The 21,458-nt window shown below is 33.0% G+C and overlaps 1 protein-coding gene across 1 annotated transcript in view; it reads left to right on the top strand.

Annotated features, from left to right (window-relative positions):
* dyrk4 (dual-specificity tyrosine-(Y)-phosphorylation regulated kinase 4) overlaps window positions 1–21,458 on the top strand; it is a 413,072-nt gene that overhangs the window by 88,633 nt on the left and 302,981 nt on the right. The window lies entirely within an intron of this gene.

A 21,458-nucleotide genomic window follows, 5' to 3' on the forward strand; every position in this document is an offset into this window, starting at 1 on the left:
AAACGAAAACTAGAAATTGGGCAGATCAGACTGGATCATCACCTAGATCTGCATATATGGAGCCGGCCAGCAACTCTACATCTGACCTCAAACCCTTAGATCTCCATATATGGAGCTGACCTGTTCTGACATTCCATGTTGATCCTTCCCTACCCGTCCATCCTCTTCTACTGTATGTCTCCCTTTTGACTGATACCTGTCCATTCAAACTCTAGACAGGCCCCAAAGTTAGTTATTAGTGCTGCCGTGGCGGGCAGGTGGCAAAAACTAGAGTTCTCAACAGGCCCGAAATTTAGGCCCCGGCCCTGCCTGGACCGTCATCAAACCCTGTACATTCAAGACACGCTCCATATATGGCCAGTACAGAATTAATTCCATATGTTGATCTGACCCACCCATGCCAATGCGCCAGCGTTCGCCCAGCAGTCTGCCGTCACCCAGGCGGATGCGTGCATGCACGCGGTGATTCTCACCCTCAAGGTGTCTTACTGGTAGTATAATAGTATATACATCAAAGAAATGTTGGCTTGTTAGATTTTCAAAACAAGCCACCACAACGAGCCCCAAAAAAGCAACGCTGTGTCCATCTGAAGTAGGCTACTAGTAGTGTTGTGTGTGTGTGTGTGTGTGTGTGTGTGTGTGTGTGTGTGTGTGTGTGTGTGTGTGTGTGTGTGTGTGTGTGTGTGTGTGTGTGTGTGTGTGTGTGTGTGTGTGTGTGTGTGTGTGTGTGTGTGTGTGTGTGTGTGTGTGTGTTGTATAGTGCTCTGTAAGCATTATTGAAGTAGGCTACTAGTAGTATTGTGTGTGTGTGTGTGTGTGTGTGTGTGTCGTATATTGTGCTCTGTAAGCATTATTGAAGTAGGCTACTAGTAGTAGTGTGTGTGTGTGTGTGTGTGTGTGTGTGTGTGTGTGTGTGTGTGTGTGTGTGTGTGTGTTGTATATTGTGCTCTGTAAGCATTATTGAAGTAGGCTACTAGTAGTGTTGTGTGTGTTGTCTATTGTGCTCTGTAAGCATTATTGTTCAGGCAGTGGTCAGTATACCTGACCTACAAGCTCACAAGGCTTGAATGTTCACTATTGTCACCAAATGTTTGCCCAGAATAGTAATGTTGGGTTCATTTGGTTAAATTACATTTATTTATTGCATTTGCAAAAATCTGCTATTTTACAATAGCAGATGCTTCTTCTGATTGGTGACAGCAAGCGATGACATACTGGGCTGTATTTTGCGTGATTTAAGTACCAGGTCTTATTCCCTAACTTGAGTAAACTAACTAAAGACCTGGAGGCGTGATCAATGCTCTTTGGCCACTCAGAATAGCCAAATGGCATTGATCACGCCTCCAGGTCTTTAGTTTACTCAAGTTAGGGAATAAGACCTGGTACTTAAGACACGCAAAATACAGCCCACTGTACACACACCAAAGTCCTTGTGGCGGTGCCGGCACATGGGAGAAAACTGTAGAGGAGATCTTGAATAAACAATATTTATTAGGACAGCAGGTAAGACAGGAATATCCAAGCGATGACATCACATGACCTCTGGGCTGGTCACTCACCAGGTGACCAGAGGTCATTGATTGATTGATTGAATACTTTATTGAAAAATATATTTTCAAAAGGATAAAGTCACAAGAAAGCCGTTAGGCTTGTTTCCATTGTGGTCCTCTTGGGGAAAGGGGAAGAGGAGCAACAGACAATAACAGACAATACAGACAACAAAGGGGAAGGGGAGCAACAGACAATAACAGACAATACAGACAAAAACAGGAGGCAAAAAACAAACATAAAAAGAAACACAAAAACAGGACAAAATTCATAAAAACTGACCAATAAAACTTTATTTTCTTTTATTCCCCTTATTCCTATTCTTTTTTTTTTGCCATTTATCTATTCTACACTATAAAAGTCAGTATACTAAAATAAAAATTAGGACATGTTTTCGGCCAACCATCTTTTTAATGTGGATTTAAACATTTCAAAGGAACTGATCACCTTGAGGCTGGAAGGCAAGCCATTCCACTGAACTGCTGCCGAGTACATGAAGGATGTTTTTCCCATATTGTTGTGAAAAAAGGCAGGGTTTAAAATCAGTAGGGCTCCCTCTGGTGTAGTGCCTGTGAGTATCACTAACCGTTGAAAAATAGTCACTGAAATATTTGGGTGCTACATTATTTCGAATCCTGTGAACTAGACACATTTTAAATTGCCACTAACTCCGATCTCCTTTTGAAGTTAGGAAGCTTCATTTGAAGCTGGGCTGTCATATATTCCATCTTATATATTTGTTTAACTTTTTGTCGCCACTGATCCATAGTAGGGGGGTTGGGTTTCATCCAATTAAGTGTCACAATCTTTCTTGCCACTATTGACAAAATAAATTAAAAAACGATAACTAAACTGAAACTGTATTTGTGTGTCCTCGAAACGAACTAAAACGAACTGAAATTATACATGCACGCACACACATGCACCTACAGGCGCACATACGCATGCATACGCTAACCAAATGTAACTCTGAGAGTGTAACACATGTAACCAAATGGACGCTTACAGGTCTGTAACTCTGAGAGTATATATGGTGACCGACGGGCACGTACAGGTCTAGTGTACCAAATGGACCATTTGGTCCATATCTGTAAGTCTGAGAGTGTAACACATGTAACCAAATGGACCCTTAAAGGTCCAACACTGGTTATCGAAGCGTGCACACACACACACACACACACACACACACACACACACACACACACACACACACACGCACACACGCACGCACGTGTAACCAAATGGATCCTTACAGATCCAACACTGTTTTTTGTTAATCATCAAATTAAATGTGGGAGGTCGGCAAGAGAAAGTTTAAAAGATTAAGCAAATATCGGTAATTCGAAAATGTTATTTTTGTGCTTCTGTGTTTATCTTCATTATATATTATTACTTTACTGTTTTAAAGGTCCTTTCGTTTGAAATGTAAATTTTACATTTCAACGAAAGGACCTGTAAATGACAACACAAAAACGAAGGCACTGGTGTCGTACTTCTGGTTTACCGGAACGGGGTTCAACTCCCTGCAGTGCCCTGCTCAATGTGTTGTATTTACATGGTTCATTGAACGGGGTTCAACTCCCTGCAGTGCCCTGCTCAATGTGTTGTATTTACATGGTTCATTGGTCCATGGTCTCAGAGGTCATTGAGCGGCATGCTATAATGCGCAATTCTTCATCATTGTTGAGGATTAAAAAAAAGTGAAAATCAAGGAAAAGCAAAAGGGCAGAGCACATGGTCACGGACAGCATACTGGTCAAGGTCATTTATACTGGTCAAGGTCATTGATACTGGTAAAGGTCATTTATACTGGTCAAGGTCATTTATACTGGTGAAGGTCATTTATACTGGTCAAGGTAATTTATACTGGTCATGGTCATTTATACTGGTAAAGGTCATTTATACTGGTCAAGGTCATTTATACTGGTGAAGGTCATTTATACTGGTCATGGTCATTTACTAGTCTAATGAAGGTCATTTATACTGGTCACGGTCATTTATACTGGTCAAGGTAATTTATACTGGTCAAGGTCATTTATACTGGTCAAGGTCATTTATACTGGTCAAGGTCATTTACTAGTCTAATGAAGGTCATTTATACTGGTCACGGTCATTTATACTGGTCAAGGTAATTTATACTGGTCAAGGTAATTTATACTGGTCAAGGTCATTTATACTGGTCAAGGTCATTTATACTGGTGAAGGTCATTTATACTGGTCATGGTCATTCATACTTGTCAAGGTAATTTATACTGGTCAAGGTCATTTACTAGTCTAATGAAGGTCATTTATACTGGTCATGGTCATTCATACTTGTCAAGGTCATTTGTACTTGTCAAGGTCATTTATACTGCTCAAGGTCATTGATATTGGTCAAGGTCATTGAGCGGCACGCTATAGTGCGCGATTCTTCATCATTGTTGAGGATTTGAAAAAAGGTGAAAATCAAGGAAAAGCAAAAGGCTATATAGTCCATGGTATCGGACGGCATACTATAGTTTTGACCATGGGCTGAATAATAAAAAGTGTGAATGGAGTTTCTAGGTGAAAGTAATTTTTGACGTGCCAATGTCTGCCATTGAGCCCCATTGTAAATTTGAAGCACTATATTTCTAAAACTATGAAACATTTCAAAGATTCCTTTTCAGGCAAACATGTCCACCGTAAGATGAACCTAAGTAGGCTAGAATGGGGTTGGTAGGTTTAAGTATGTAGGACTAAGTTTGTGCTATTGCCATAGAGAATGCATTGGGCGTTTAAGTTAAATAACTCATGGGTTATAGCCCATGTTTTTTGAAATTTTGAAAAAAATAAAAATCCTCGTTTTTCATCATTTTGGACCATGGGCTATAGCCCATATGGTAAGGCATACTATAGCACGCCGTTTTTCATCATTTTTGAGGATTTGAAAAAAATGAAAAAAACGATGGGTTATAGCCCATGTTTTTTGAAATTTTGAAAAAAAAAAAAAATCCTTGTTTTTCATCATTTTGGACCATGGGCTATAGCCCATATGGTACGGCATACTATAGCATGCCGTTTTTCATCATTTTTGATGATTTGACAAAAAATGAAAAAATGAAAAAAACGATGGGTTATAGCCCATGTTTTTTGAAATTTTGATGTTTTTTTTTATCCTCGTTTTTCATTATTTTGGACCATGGGCTATAGCCCATATCGTACGGCATACTATAGCACGCCGTTTTTCATCATTTTTGAGGATTTAAAAAAAATGAAAAAATCGATGGGTTATAGCCCATGTTTTTTGAAATTTTGAAAAAAAAAAGAAATCCTTGTTTTTCATCATTTTGGACCATGGGCTATAGCCCATATGGTACGGCATACTATAGCATGCCGTTTTTCATCATTTTTGATGATTTGACAAAAAATGAAAAAATGAAAAAAACGATGGGTTATAGCCCATGTTTTTTGAAATTTTGATTTTTTTTTTATCCTCGTTTTTCATTATTTTGGACCATGGGCTATAGCCCATATCGTATGGCATACTATAGCACGCCGTTTTTCATCATTTTTGAGGATTTGAAAAAAATGAAAAAATGAAAAAAACGATGGGTTATAGCCCATGTTTTTTGAAATTTTGAAAAAAATAAAAATCCTCGTTTTTCATCATTTTGGACCATGGGCTATAGCCCATATGGTAAGGCATACTATAGCACGCCGTTTTTCATCATTTTTGAGGATTTGAAAAAAATGAAAAAAAACGATGGGTTATAGCCCATGTTTTTTGAAATTTTGAAAAAAAAAAAAAATCCTTGTTTTTCATCATTTTGGACCATGGGCTATAGCCCATATGGTACGGCATACTATAGCATGCCGTTTTTCATCATTTTTGATGATTTGACAAAAAATGAAAAAATGAAAAAAACGATGGGTTATAGCCCATGTTTTTTGAAATTTTGATGTTTTTTTTTATCCTCGTTTTTCATTATTTTGGACCATGGGCTATAGCCCATATCGTACGGCATACTATAGCACGCCGTTTTTCATCATTTTTGAGGATTTAAAAAAAATGAAAAAATCGATGGGTTATAGCCCATGTTTTTTGAAATTTTGAAAAAAAAAAGAAATCCTTGTTTTTCATCATTTTGGACCATGGGCTATAGCCCATATGGTACGGCATACTATAGCATGCCGTTTTTCATCATTTTTGATGATTTGACAAAAAATGAAAAAATGAAAAAAACGATGGGTTATAGCCCATGTTTTTTGAAATTTTGATTTTTTTTTTATCCTCGTTTTTCATTATTTTGGACCATGGGCTATAGCCCATATCGTATGGCATACTATAGCACGCCGTTTTTCATCATTTTTGAGGATTTGAAAAAAATGAAAAAATGAAAAAAACGATGGGTTATAGCCCATGTTTTTTGAAATTTTGAAAAAAATAAAAATCCTCGTTTTTCATCATTTTGGACCATGGGCTATAGCCCATATGGTAAGGCATACTATAGCACGCCGTTTTTCATCATTTTTGAGGATTTGAAAAAAATGAAAAAAACGATGGGTTATAGCCCATGTTTTTTGAAATTTTGAAAAAAAAAAAAAATCCTTGTTTTTCATCATTTTGGACCATGGGCTATATGGTACGGCATACTATAGCATGCCGTTTTTCATCATTTTTGATGATTTGACAAAAAATGAAAAAATGAAAAAAACGATGGGTTATAGCCCATGTTTTTTGAAATTTTGATGTTTTTTTTTATCCTCGTTTTTCATTATTTTGGACCATGGGCTATAGCCCATATCGTACGGCATACTATAGCACGCCGTTTTTCATCATTTTTGAGGATTTAAAAAAAATGAAAAAATCGATGGGTTATAGCCCATGTTTTTTGAAATTTTGAAAAAAAAAAGAAATCCTTGTTTTTCATCATTTTGGACCATGGGCTATAGCCCATATGGTACGGCATACTATAGCATGCCGTTTTTCATCATTTATGATGATTTGACAAAAAATGAAAAAATGAAAAAAACGATGGGTTATAGCCCATGTTTTTTGAAATTTTGATTTTTTTTTTATCCTCGTTTTTCATTATTTTGGACCATGGGCTATAGCCCATATCGTATGGCATACTATAGCACGCCGTTTTTCATCATTTTTGAGGATTTGAAAAAAATGAAAAAATGAAAAAAACGATGGGTTATAGCCCATGTTTTTTGAAATTTTGAAAAAAATAAAAATCCTCGTTTTTCATCATTTTGGACCATGGGCTATAGCCCATATGGTAAGGCATACTATAGCACGCCGTTTTTCATCATTTTTGAGGATTTGAAAAAAATGAAAAAAACGATGGGTTATAGCCCATGTTTTTTGAAATTTTGAAAAAAAAAAAAAATCCTTGTTTTTCATCATTTTGGACCATGGGCTATAGCCCATATGGTACGGCATACTATAGCATGCCGTTTTTCATCATTTTTGATGATTTGACAAAAAATGAAAAAATGAAAAAAAACGATGGGTTATAGCCCATGTTTTTTGAAATTTTGATGTTTTTTTTTATCCTCGTTTTTCATTATTTTGGACCATGGGCTATAGCCCATATCGTACGGCCGTTTTTCATCATTTTTGAGGATTTAAAAAAAATGAAAAAATCGATGGGTTATAGCCCATGTTTTTTGAAATTTTGAAAAAAAAAAGAAATCCTTGTTTTTCATCATTTTGGACCATGGGCTATAGCCCATATGGTACGGCATACTATAGCATGCCGTTTTTCATCATTTTTGATGATTTGACAAAAAATGAAAAAATGAAAAAAACGATGGGTTATAGCCCATGTTTTTTGAAATTTTGATTTTTTTTTTATCCTCGTTTTTCATTATTTTGGACCATGGGCTATAGCCCATATCGTATGGCATACTATAGCACGCCGTTTTTCATCATTTTTGAGGATTTGAAAAAAATGAAAAAATGAAAAAAACGATGGGTTATAGCCCATGTTTTTTGAAATTTTGAAAAAAAAAAAAATCCTTGTTTTTCATCATTTTGGACCATGGGCTATAGCCCATATGGTACGGCATACTATAGCATGCCGTTTTTCATCATTTTTGATGATTTGACAAAAAATGAAAAAATGAAAAAAAACGATGGGTTATAGCCCATGTTTTTTGAAATTTTGATTTTTTTTTTAATCCTCGTTTTTCATCATTTTGGACCATGGGCTATAGCCCATATGGTACGGCATACTATAGCACGCCGTTTTTCATCATTTTTGAGGATTTGAAAAAAATGAAAAAATGAAAAAAACGATGGGTTATAGCCCATGTTTTTTGAAATTTTGAAAAAAAAAAGAAATCCTTGTTTTTCATCATTTTGGACCATGGGCTATAGCCCATATGGTACGGCATACTATAGCATGCCGTTTTTCATCATTTTTGATGATTTGACAAAAAATGAAAAAATGAAAAAAACGATGGGTTATAGCCCATGTTTTTTGAAATTTTGATTTTTTTTTTATCCTCGTTTTTCATTATTTTGGACCATGGGCTATAGCCCATATCGTATGGCATACTATAGCACGCCGTTTTTCATCATTTTTGAGGATTTGAAAAAAATGAAAAAATGAAAAAAACGATGGGTTATAGCCCATGTTTTTTGAAATTTTGAAAAAAATAAAAATCCTCGTTTTTCATCATTTTGGACCATGGGCTATAGCCCATATGGTAAGGCATACTATAGCACGCCGTTTTTCATCATTTTTGAGGATTTGAAAAAAATGAAAAAAACGATGGGTTATAGCCCATGTTTTTTGAAATTTTGAAAAAAAAAAAAAATCCTTGTTTTTCATCATTTTGGACCATGGGCTATAGCCCATATGGTACGGCATACTATAGCATGCCGTTTTTCATCATTTTTGATGATTTGACAAAAAATGAAAAAATGAAAAAAACGATGGGTTATAGCCCATGTTTTTTGAAATTTTGATGTTTTTTTTTATCCTCGTTTTTCATTATTTTGGACCATGGGCTATAGCCCATATCGTACGGCATACTATAGCACGCCGTTTTTCATCATTTTTGAGGATTTAAAAAAAATGAAAAAATCGATGGGTTATAGCCCATGTTTTTTGAAATTTTGAAAAAAAAAAGAAATCCTTGTTTTTCATCATTTTGGACCATGGGCTATAGCCCATATGGTACGGCATACTATAGCATGCCGTTTTTCATCATTTTTGATGATTTGACAAAAAATGAAAAAATGAAAAAAACGATGGGTTATAGCCCATGTTTTTTGAAATTTTGATTTTTTTTTTATCCTCGTTTTTCATTATTTTGGACCATGGGCTATAGCCCATATCGTATGGCATACTATAGCACGCCGTTTTTCATCATTTTTGAGGATTTGAAAAAAATGAAAAAATGAAAAAAACGATGGGTTATAGCCCATGTTTTTTGAAATTTTGAAAAAAAAAAAAATCCTTGTTTTTCATCATTTTGGACCATGGGCTATAGCCCATATGGTACGGCATACTATAGCATGCCGTTTTTCATCATTTTTGATGATTTGACAAAAAATGAAAAAATGAAAAAAACGATGGGTTATAGCCCATGTTTTTTGAAATTTTGATTTTTTTTTTATCCTCGTTTTTCATTATTTTGGACCATGGGCTATAGCCCATATCGTATGGCATACTATAGCACGCCGTTTTTCATCATTTTTGAGGATTTGAAAAAAATGAAAAAATGAAAAAAACGATGGGTTATAGCCCATGTTTTTTGAAATTTTGAAAAAAAAAAAAATCCTTGTTTTTCATCATTTTGGACCATGGGCTATAGCCCATATGGTACGGCATACTATAGCATGCCGTTTTTCATCATTTTTGATGATTTGACAAAAAATGAAAAAATGAAAAAAAACGATGGGTTATAGCCCATGTTTTTTGAAATTTTGATTTTTTTTTTAATCCTCGTTTTTCATCATTTTGGACCATGGGCTATAGCCCATATGGTACGGCATACTATAGCACGCCGTTTTTCATCATTTTTGAGGATTTGAAAAAAATGAAAAAAACGATGGGTTATAGCCCATGTTTTTTGAAATTTTGAAAAAAAAAAAAATCCTTGTTTTTCATCATTTTGGACCATGGGCTATAGCCCATATGGTACGGCATACTATAGCATGCCGTTTTTCATCATTTTTGATGATTTGACAAAAACTGAAAAAATAAAAAAAACGATGGGTTATAGCCCATGTTTTTTGAAATTTTGATTTTTTTTTTATCCTCGTTTTTCATTATTTTGGACCATGGGCTATAGCCCATATCGTATGGCATACTATAGCACGCCGTTTTTCATCATTTTTGAGGATTTGAAAAAAATGAAAAAATGAAAAAAACGATGGGTTATAGCCCATGTTTTTTGAAATTTTGAAAAAAATAAAAATCCTCGTTTTTCATCATTTTGGACCATGGGCTATAGCCCATGTCGTACGGCATACTATAGCACGCCATTTTTCATCATTTTTGAGGATTTGAAAAAAATGAAAAAATAAAAAAAACGATGGGTTATAGCCCATGTTTTTTGAAATTTTGAAAGAAAAAAAAAATCCTTGTTTTTCATCATTTTGGACCATGGGCTATAGCCCATATGGTACGGCATAGTATAGCATGCCGTTTTTCATCATTTTTGATGATTTGACAAAAAATGAAAAAATTAAAAAAACGATGGGTTATAGCCCATGTTTTTTGAAATTTTGAAAAAAAAAAAATCCTTGTTTTTCATCATTTTGGACCATGGGCTATAGCCCATATGGTACGGCATACTATAGCATGCCGTTTTTTATCATTTTTGATGATTTGACAAAAAATGAAAAAATGAAAAAAAACGATGGGTTATAGCCCATGTTTTTTGAAATTTTGAAAAAAATAAAAATCCTCGTTTTTCATCATTTTGGACCATGGGCTATAGCCCATATCGTAAGGCATACTATAGCACGCCGTTTTTCATCATTTTTGAGGATTTGAAAAAAATGAAAAAATGAAAAAAACGATGGGTTATAGCCCATGTTTTTTGAAATTTTGAAAAAAAAAAAAATCCTTGTTTTTCATCATTTTGGACCATGGGCTATAGCCCATATGGTACGGCATACTATAGCATGCCGTTTTTCATCATTTTTGATGATTTGACAAAAAATGAAAAAATGAAAAAAAAACGATGGGTTATAGCCCATGTTTTTTGAAATTTTGATTTTTTTTTAATCCTCGTTTTTCATCATTTTGGACCATGGGCTATAGCCCATATGGTACGGCATACTATAGCACGCCGTTTTTCATCATTTTTGAGGATTTGAAAAAAATGAAAAAATGAAAAAAACGATGGGTTATAGCCCATAATTTTTGAAATTTTGAAAAAAAAAGAAATCCTTGTTTTTCATCATTTTGGACCATGGGCTATAGCCCATATGGTACGGCATACTATAGCATGCCGTTTTTCATCATTTTTGATGATTTGACAAAAACTGAAAAAATAAAAAAAACGATGGGTTATAGCCCATGTTTTTTGAAATTTTGATTTTTTTTTTATCCTCGTTTTTCATTATTTTGGACCATGGGCTATAGCCCATATCGTATGGCATACTATAGCACGCCGTTTTTCATCATTTTTGAGGATTTGAAAAAAATGAAAAAATGAAAAAAACGATGGGTTATAGCCCATGTTTTTTGAAATTTTGAAAAAAATAAAAATCCTCGTTTTTCATCATTTTGGACCATGGGCTATAGCCCATGTCGTACGGCATACTATAGCACGCCATTTTTCATCATTTTTGAGGATTTGAAAAAAATGAAAAAATGAAAAAAACGATGGGTTATAGCCCATGTTTTTTGAAATTTTGAAAAAAAAAAAAATCCTTGTTTTTCATCATTTTGGACCATGGGCTATAGCCCATATGGTACGGCATACTATAGCATGCCGTTTTTCATCATTTTTGATGATTTGACAAAAAATGAAAAAATGAAAAAAACGATGGGTTATAGCCCATGTTTTTTGAAATTTTGAAAAAAAAAAATCCTTGTTTTTCATCATTTTGGACCATGGGCTATAGCCCATATGGTACGGCATACTATAGCATGCCGTTTTTCATCATTTTTGAGGATTTGAAAAAAATGAAAAAATGAAAAAAACGATGGGTTATAGCCCATGTTTTTTGAAATTTTGAAAAAAAAAAAAATCCTTGTTTTTCATCATTTTGGACCATGGGCTATAGCCCATATGGTACGGCATACTATAGCATGCCGTTTTTCATCATTTTTGATGATTTGACAAAAAATGAAAAAATGAAAAAAACGATGGGTTATAGCCCATGTTTTTTGATTTTTTTTTTTTTTTTTTTATCCTCGTTTTTCATTATTTTGGACCATGAGCTATAGCCCATATCGTACGGCATACTATAGCACGCCGTTTTTCATCATTTTTGAAGATTTGAAAAAAATGAAAAAATGAAAAAATCGATGGGTTATAGCCCATGTTTTTTGAAATTTTGAAAAAAATAAAAATCCTCGTTTTTCATCATTTTGGACCATGGGCTATAGCCCATATCGTAAGGCATACTATAGCACGCCGTTTTTCATCATTTTTGAGGATTTGAAAAAAATTAAAAAATTAAAAAAACGATGGGTTATATCCCATGTTTTTTGAAATTTTGAAAAAAATAAAAATCCTCGTTTTTCATCATTTTGGACCATGGGCTATAGCCCATATGGTACGGCATACTATAGCACGCCGTTTTTCATCATTTTTGAGGATTTGAAAAAAATGAAAAAATGAAAAAAACGATGGGTTATAGCCCATGTTTTTTTAAATTAAAAAAAAAAAAAAAATCCTTGTTTTTCATCATTTTGGACCATGGGCTATAGCCCATATGGTACGGCATACTATAGCATGCCGTTTTTCATCATTTTTGATGATTTGACAACAAATGAAAAAATAAAAAAAAACGATGGGTTATAGCCCATGTTTTTTGAAATTTTGATTTTTTTTTTATCCTCGTTTTTCATTATTTTGGACCATGGGCTATAGCCCATATCGTACGGCATACTATAGCACGCCGTTTTTCATCATTTTTGAGGATTTGAAAAAAATGAAAAAATGAAAAAATTGATGGGTTATAGCCCATGTTTTTTGAAATTTTGAAAAAAATAAAAATCCTCGTTTTTCATCATTTTGGACCATGGGCTATAGCCCATATGTTACGGCATACTATAGCACGCCGTTTTTCATCATTTTTGAGGATTTGAAAAAAATGAAAAAATGAAAAAAACGATGGGTTATAGCCCATGTTTTTTTAAATTAAAAAAAAAAAAAAAATCCTTGTTTTTCATCATTTTGGACCATGGGCTATAGCCCATATGGTACGGCATACAATAGCATGCCGTTTTTCATCATTTTTGATGATTTGACAACAAATGAAAAAATAAAAAAAAACGATGGGTTATAGCCCATGTTTTTTGAAATTTTGATTTTTTTTTTATCCTCGTTTTTCATTATTTTGGACCATGGGCTATAGCCCATATCGTACGGCATACTATAGCACGCCGTTTTTCATCATTTTTGAGGATTTGAAAAAAATGAAAAAATGAAAAAATTGATGGGTTATAGCCCATGTTTTTTGAAATTTTGAAAAAAATAAAAATCCTCGTTTTTCATCATTTTGGACCATGGGCTATAGCCCACATCGTAAGGCATACTATAGCACGCCGTTTTTCATCATTTTTGAGGATTTGAAAAAAAATTAAAAATTTAAAAAACGATGGGTTATAGCCCATGTTTTTTGAAATTTTGAAAAAAATAAAAATCCTCGTTTTTCATCATTTTGGACCATGGGCTATAGCCCATATGGTACGGCATACTATAGCACGCCGTTTTTCATCATTTTTGAGGATTTGAAAAAAATGAAAAAATGAAAAAATCGATGGGTTATAGCCCATGTTTTTTGAAATTTTGAAAAAAATAAAAATCCTCGTTTTTCATCATTTTGGACCATGGGCTATAGCCCATATCGTAAGGCATACTATAGCACGCCGTTTTTCATCATTTTTGAGGATTTGAAAAAAATTAAAAAATTAAAAAAACAATGGGTTATAGCCCATGTTTTTTGAAATTTTGAAAAAAATTAAAATCCTCGTTTTTCATCATTTTGGACCATGGGCTATAGCCCATATGGTACGGCATACTATAGCACGCCGTTTTTCATCATTTTTGAGGATTTGAAAAAAATGAAAAAATGAAAAAAACGATGGGTTATAGCCCATGTTTAAAAAAAAAAAAAAAAAAAAAAAATCCTTGTTTTTCATCATTTTGGACCATGGGCTATAGCCCATATGGTACGGCATACTATAGCATGCCGTTTTTCATCATTTTTGATGATTTGACAAAAAATGAAAAAATGAAAAAAACGATGGGTTATAGCCCATGTTTTTTGAAATTTAGATTTTTTTTTTATCCTCGTTTTTCATTATTTTGGACCATGGGCTATAGCCCATATCGTACGGCATACTATAGTACGCCGTTTTTCATCATTTTTGAGGATTTGAAAAAAATGAAAAAATGAAAAAAACGATGGGTTATAGCCCATGTTTTTTGAAATTTTGAAAAAAAAAAAAATCCTTGTTTTTCATCATTTTGGACCATGGGCTATAGCCCATATGGTACGGCATACTATAGCATGCCGTTTTTCATCATTTTGGATGATTTGACAAAAAATGAAAAAATGAAAAAAACGATGGGTTATAGCCCATGTTTTTTGAAATTTTGATTTTTTTTTTATCCTCGTTTTTCATTATTTTGGACCATGGGCTATAGCCCATATCGTACGGCATACTATAGCACGCCGTTTTTCATCATTTTTGAGGATTTGAAAAAAATGAAAAAATGAAAAAATCGATGGGTTATAGCCCATGTTTTTTGAAATTTTGAAAAAAATAAAAATCCTCGTTTTTCATCATTTTGGACCATGGGCTATAGCCCATATCGTAAGGCATACTATAGCACGCCGTTTTTCATCATTTTTGAGGATTTGAAAAAAATTAAAAAATTAAAAAAACAATGGGTTATAGCCCATGTTTTTTGAAATTTTGAAAAAAGAAAAAAATCCTTGTTTTTCATCATTTTGGACCATGGGCTATAGCCCATATGGTACGGCATACTATAGCATGCCGTTTTTTATAATTTTTGATGATTTGACAAAAAATGACAAAATGAAAAAAAACGATGGGTTATAGCCCATGTTTTTTGAAATTTTGAAAAAAATAAAAATCCTCGTTTTTCATCATTTTGGACCATGGGCTATAGCCCATATCGTAAGGCATACTATAGCACGCCGTTTTTCATCATTTTTGAGGATTTGAAAAAAATGAAAAAATGAAAAAAACGATGGGTTATAGCCCATGTTTTTTGAAATTTTGAAAAAAGAAAAAAATCCTTGTTTTTCATCATTTTGGACCATGGGCTATAGCCCATATGGTACGGCATACTATAGCATGCCGTTTTTCATCATTTTTGATGATTTGACAAAAAATGAAAAAATGAAAAAAACGATGGGTTATAGCCCATGTTTTTTGAAATTTTGATTTTTTTTTAATCCTCGTTTTTCATTATTTTGGACCCTGGGCTATAGCCCATATCGTACGGCATACTATAGCACGCCGTTTATCATCATTTTTGAGGATTTGAAAAAAATGAAAAAATGAAAAAAATCGATGGGTTATAGCCCATGTTTTTTGAAATTTTGAAAAAAATAAAAATCCTCGTTTTTCATCATTTTGGACCATGGGCTATAGCCCATATCGTAAGGCATACTATAGCACGCCGTTTTTCATCATTTTTGAGGATTTGAAAAAAATGAAAAAATGAAAAAAACGATGGGTTATAGCCCATGTTTTTTGAAATTTTGAAAAAAATAAAAATCCTCGTTTTTCATCATTTTGGACCATGGGCTATAGCCCATATCGTAAGGCATACTATAGCACGCCGTTTTTCATCATTTTTGAGGATTTGGAAAAAATGAAAAAAACGATGGGTTATAGCCCATGTTTTTTGAAATTTTGAAAAAAATAAAAATCCTCGTTTTTCATCATTTTGGACCATGGGCTATAGCCCATATGGTAAGGCATACTATAGCACGCCGTTTTTCATCATTTTTGAGGATTTGAAAAAAATTCAAAAATGAAAAAAACGATGGGTTATAGCCCATGTTTTTGAAATTTTGAAAAAATAAAAATCCTCGTTTTTCATCATTTTGGACCATGGGCTATAGCCCATATCGTAAGGCATACTATAGCACGCCGTTTTTCATCATTTTTGAGGATTTGAAAAAAATGAAAAAATGAAAAAAACGATGGGTTATAGCCCATGTTTTTTGAAATTTTGAAAAAAATAAAAATCCTCGTTTTTCATCATTTTGGACCATGGGCTATAGCCCATATGGTAAGGCATACTATAGCACGCCGTTTTTCATCATTTTTGAGGATTTGAAAAAAATTCAAAAATGAAAAAAACGATGGGTTATAGCCCATGTTTTTTTAAATTAAAAAAAAAAAAAAATCCTTGTTTTTCATCATTTTGGACCATGGGCTATAGCCCATATGGTACGGCATACTATAGCATGCCGTTTTTCATCATTTTTGATGATTTGACAAAAAATGAAAAAATAAAAAAAAACGATGGGTTATAGCCCATGTTTTTTGAAATTTTGATTTTTTTTTTATCCTCGTTTTTCATTATTTTGGACCATGGGCTATAGCCCATATCGTACGGCATACTATAGCACGCCGTTTTTCATCATTTTTGAGGATTTGAAAAAAAATGAAAAAATGAAAAAATTGATGGGTTATAGCCCATGTTTTTTGAAATTTTGAAAAAAATAAAAATCCTCGTTTTTCATCATTTTGGACCATGGGCTATAGCCCACATCGTAAGGCATACTATAGCACGCCGTTTTTCATCATTTTTGAGGATTTGAAAAAAATTAAAAAATTTAAAAAACGATGGGTTATAGCCCATGTTTTTTGAAATTTTGAAAAAAATAAAAGTCCTCGTTTTTCATCATTTTGGACCATGGGCTATAGCCCATATGGTACGGCATACTATAGCACGCCGTTTTTCATCATTTTTGAGGATTAGAAAAAAATGAAAAAATGAAAAAATCGATGGGTTATAGCCCATGTTTTTTGAAATTTTGAAAAAAATAAAAATCCTCGTTTTTCATCATTTTGGACCATGGGCTATAGCCCATATCGTAAGGCATACTATAGCACGCCGTTTTTCATCATTTTTGAGGATTTGAAAAAAATGAAAAAATAAAAAAAACGATGGGTTATAGCCCATGTTTTTTGAAATTTTGAAAAAAGAAAAAAATCCTTGTTTTTCATCATTTTGGACCATGGGCTATAGCCCATATGGTACGGCATACTATAGCATGCCGTTTTTCATCATTTTTGATGATTTGACAACAAATGAAAAAATAAAAAAAAACGATGGGTTATAGCCCATGTTTTTTGAAATTTTGATTTTTTTTTTATCCTCGTTTTTCATTATTTTGGACCATGGGCTATAGCCCATATCGTACGGCATACTATAGCACGCCGTTTTTCATCATTTTTGAGGATTTGAAAAAAATGAAAAAATGAAAAAATTGATGGGTTATAGCCCATGTTTTTTGAAATTTTGAAAAAAATAAAAATCCTCGTTTTTCATCATTTTGGACCATGGGCTATAGCCCATATGTTACGGCATACTATAGCACGCCGTTTTTCATCATTTTTGAGGATTTGAAAAAAATGAAAAAATGAAAAAAACGATGGGTTATAGCCCATGTTTTTTTAAATTAAAAAAAAAAAAAAAATCCTTGTTTTTCATCATTTTGGACCATGGGCTATAGCCCATATGGTACGGCATACAATAGCATGCCGTTTTTCATCATTTTTGATGATTTGACAACAAATGAAAAAATAAAAAAAAACGATGGGTTATAGCCCATGTTTTTTGAAATTTTGATTTTTTTTTTATCCTCGTTTTTCATTATTTTGGACCATGGGCTATAGCCCATATCGTACGGCATACTATAGCACGCCGTTTTTCATCATTTTTGAGGATTTGAAAAAAATGAAAAAATGAAAAAATTGATGGGTTATAGCCCATGTTTTTTGAAATTTTGAAAAAAATAAAAATCCTCGTTTTTCATCATTTTGGACCATGGGCTATAGCCCACATCGTAAGGCATACTATAGCACGCCGTTTTTCATCATTTTTGAGGATTTGAAAAAAAAAAAAAAATTTAAAAAACGATGGGTTATAGCCCATGTTTTTTGAAATTTTGAAAAAAATAAAAATCCTCGTTTTTCATCATTTTGGACCATGGGCTATAGCCCATATGGTACGGCATACTATAGCACGCCGTTTTTCATCATTTTTGAGGATTTGAAAAAAATGAAAAAATGAAAAAATCGATGGGTTATAGCCCATGTTTTTTGAAATTTTGAAAAAAATAAAAATCCTCGTTTTTCATCATTTTGGACCATGGGCTATAGCCCATATCGTAAGGCATACTATAGCACGCCGTTTTTCATCATTTTTGAGGATTTGAAAAAAATTAAAAAATTAAAAAAACAATGGGTTATAGCCCATGTTTTTTGAAATTTTGAAAAAAATTAAAATCCTCGTTTTTCATCATTTTGGACCATGGGCTATAGCCCATATGGTACGGCATACTATAGCACGCCGTTTTTCATCATTTTTGAGGATTTGAAAAAAATGAAAAAATGAAAAAAACGATGGGTTATAGCCCATGTTAAAAAAAAAAAAAAAAAAAAAAAATCCTTGTTTTTCATCATTTTGGACCATGGGCTATAGCCCATATGGTACGGCATACTATAGCATGCCGTTTTTCATCATTTTTGATGATTTGACAAAAAATGAAAAAATGAAAAAAACGATGGGTTATAGCCCATGTTTTTTGAAATTTAGATTTTTTTTTTATCCTCGTTTTTCATTATTTTGGACCATGGGCTATAGCCCATATCGTACGGCATACTATAGTACGCCGTTTTTCATCATTTTTGAGGATTTGAAAAAAATGAAAAAATGAAAAAAACGATGGGTTATAGCCCATGTTTTTTGAAATTTTGAAAAAAAAAAAAATCCTTGTTTTTCATCATTTTGGACCATGGGCTATAGCCCATATGGTACGGCATACTATAGCATGCCGTTTTTCATCATTTTGGATGATTTGACAAAAAATGAAAAAATGAAAAAAACGATGGGTTATAGCCCATGTTTTTTGAAATTTTGATTTTTTTTTTATCCTCGTTTTTCATTATTTTGGACCATGGGCTATAGCCCATATCGTACGGCATACTATAGCACGCCGTTTTTCATCATTTTTGAGGATTTGAAAAAAATGAAAAAATGAAAAAATCGATGGGTTATAGCCCATGTTTTTTGAAATTTTGAAAAAAATAAAAATCCTCGTTTTTCATCATTTTGGACCATGGGCTATAGCCCATATCGTAAGGCATACTATAGCACGCCGTTTTTCATCATTTTTGAGGATTTGAAAAAAATTAAAAAATTAAAAAAACAATGGGTTATAGCCCATGTTTTTTGAAATTTTGAAAAAAGAAAAAAATCCTTGTTTTTCATCATTTTGGACCATGGGCTATAGCCCATATGGTACGGCATACTATAGCATGCCGTTTTTTATAATTTTTGATGATTTGACAAAAAATGACAAAATGAAAAAAAACGATGGGTTATAGCCCATGTTTTTTGAAATTTTGAAAAAAATAAAAATCCTCGTTTTTCATCATTTTGGACCATGGGCTATAGCCCATATCGTAAGGCATACTATAGCACGCCGTTTTTCATCATTTTTGAGGATTTGAAAAAAATGAAAAAATGAAAAAAACGATGGGTTATAGCCCATGTTTTTTGAAATTTTGAAAAAAGAAAAAAATCCTTGTTTTTCATCATTTTGGACCATGGGCTATAGCCCATATGGTACGGCATACTATAGCATGCCGTTTTTCATCATTTTTGATGATTTGACAAAAAATGAAAAAATGAAAAAAACGATGGGTTATAGCCCATGTTTTTTGAAATTTTGATTTTTTTTTAATCCTCGTTTTTCATTATTTTGGACCATGGGCTATAGCCCATATCGTACGGCATACTATAGCACGCCGTTTATCATCATTTTTGAGGATTTGAAAAAAATGAAAAAATGAAAAAAATCGATGGGTTATAGCCCATGTTTTTTGAAATTTTGAAAAAAATAAAAATCCTCGTTTTTCATCATTTTGGACCATGGGCTATAGCCCATATCGTAAGGCATACTATAGCACGCCGTTTTTCATCATTTTTGAGGATTTGAAAAAAATGAAAAAATGAAAAAAACGATGGGTTATAGCCCATGTTTTTTGAAATTTTGAAAAAAATAAAAATCCTCGTTTTTCATCATTTTGGACCATGGGCTATAGCCCATATCGTAAGGCATACTATAGCACGCCGTTTTTCATCATTTTTGAGGATTTGGAAAAAATGAAAAAAACGATGGGTTATAGCCCATGTTTTTTGAAATTTTGAAAAAAATAAAAATCCTCGTTTTTCATCATTTTGGACCATGGGCTATAGCCCATATGCTAAGGCATACTATAGCACGCCGTTTTTCATCATTTTTGAGGATTTGAAAAAAATTCAAAAATGAAAAAAACGATGGGTTATAGCCCATGTTTTTGAAATTTTGAAAAAATAAAAATCCTCGTTTTTCATCATTTTGGACCATGGGCTATAGCCCATATCGTAAGGCATACTATAGCACGCCGTTTTTCATCATTTTTGAGGATTTGAAAAAAATGAAAAAATGAAAAAAACGATGGGTTATAGCCCATGTTTTTTGAAATTTTGAAAAAAATAAAAATCCTCGTTTTTCATCATTTTGGACCATGGGCTATAGCCCATATGGTAAGGCATACTATAGCACGCCGTTTTTCATCATTTTTGAGGATTTGAAAAAAATTCAAAAATGAAAAAAACGATGGGTTATAGCCCATGTTTTTTTAAATTAAAAAAAAAAAAAAATCCTTGTTTTTCATCATTTTGGACCATGGGCTATAGCCCATATGGTACGGCATACTATAGCATGCCGTTTTTCATCATTTTTGATGATTTGACAAAAAATGAAAAAATAAAAAAAAACGATGGGTTATAGCCCATGTTTTTTGAAATTTTGATTTTTTTTTTATCCTCGTTTTTCATTATTTTGGACCATGGGCTATAGCCCATATCGTACGGCATACTATAGCACGCCGTTTTTCATCATTTTTGAGGATTTGAAAAAAAATGAAAAAATGAAAAAATTGATGGGTTATAGCCCATGTTTTTTGAAATTTTGAAAAAAATAAAAATCCTCGTTTTTCATCATTTTGGACCATGGGCTATAGCCCACATCGTAAGGCATACTATAGCACGCCGTTTTTCATCATTTTTGAGGATTTGAAAAAAATTAAAAAATTTAAAAAACGATGGGTTATAGCCCATGTTTTTTGAAATTTTGAAAAAAATAAAAGTCCTCGTTTTTCATCATTTTGGACCATGGGCTATAGCCCATATGGTACGGCATACTATAGCACGCCGTTTTTCATCATTTTTGAGGATTAGAAAAAAATGAAAAAATGAAAAAATCGATGGGTTATAGCCCATGTTTTTTGAAATTTTGAAAAAAATAAAAATCCTCGTTTTTCATCATTTTGGACCATGGGCTATAGCCCATATCGTAAGGCATACTATAGCACGCCGTTTTTCATCATTTTTGAGGATTTGAAAAAAATGAAAAAATGAAAAAAACGATGGGTTATAGCCCATGTTTTTTGAAATTTTGAAAAAAGAAAAAAATCCTTGTT

The sequence above is a fragment of the Protomyctophum parallelum genome (assembly GCF_964188405.1).
Source record: "Protomyctophum parallelum genome assembly, chromosome: 4".
In the NCBI taxonomy this organism is placed as follows: Eukaryota; Metazoa; Chordata; class Actinopteri; order Myctophiformes; family Myctophidae; genus Protomyctophum; species Protomyctophum parallelum.